Source organism: Nematolebias whitei, chromosome 6 (genome assembly GCF_014905685.2).
Source record: "Nematolebias whitei isolate Nwh7 chromosome 6, NemWhi1, whole genome shotgun sequence".
Lineage (NCBI taxonomy): Eukaryota > Metazoa > Chordata > Actinopteri > Cyprinodontiformes > Rivulidae > Nematolebias > Nematolebias whitei.
The window spans coordinates 37,604,150-37,604,509 of NC_056503.1; the positions used below are offsets into that span (position 1 = coordinate 37,604,150).

General features: G+C 52.2%; 1 protein-coding gene across 1 annotated transcript in view; it reads left to right on the top strand.

Moving 5' to 3' along the window:
• The window catches only part of slc13a5b (solute carrier family 13 member 5b), an 8,989-nt gene that overhangs the window by 3,682 nt on the left and 4,947 nt on the right, over positions 1 to 360 (top strand). The gene's annotated exons all lie outside the window — the stretch shown is intronic.

Sequence of the window (360 nt, forward strand, 5' to 3'; positions counted from 1 at the left end):
ACGGTACGCTGAGTGACGTTACGCTGAGGTGCGTTACGCTGAGGGGCGTTACGCTGAGGGGCATTACGTTAAGTGATGTTACCTTGAGTGACGTTACGCCGAGTGACGTTACACTGAGGGACGTTACGCTGAGGGACGTTAAATTGAGGGACGTTACGCTGAAGGACGTTACGCTGAAGGACGTTACGCTGAGTGACTTTACCTCGAGGGACGTTACGCTGGGTGACGTTACGCTGAGTGACGTTACGCTGAGTGACGTTACGCTGAGTGACGTTACGTTGAGTGACGTTACGTTGAGTGACGTTACGTTGAGTGACGTTACGTTGAGTGACGTTACGTTGAGTGACGTTACGTTGAGTG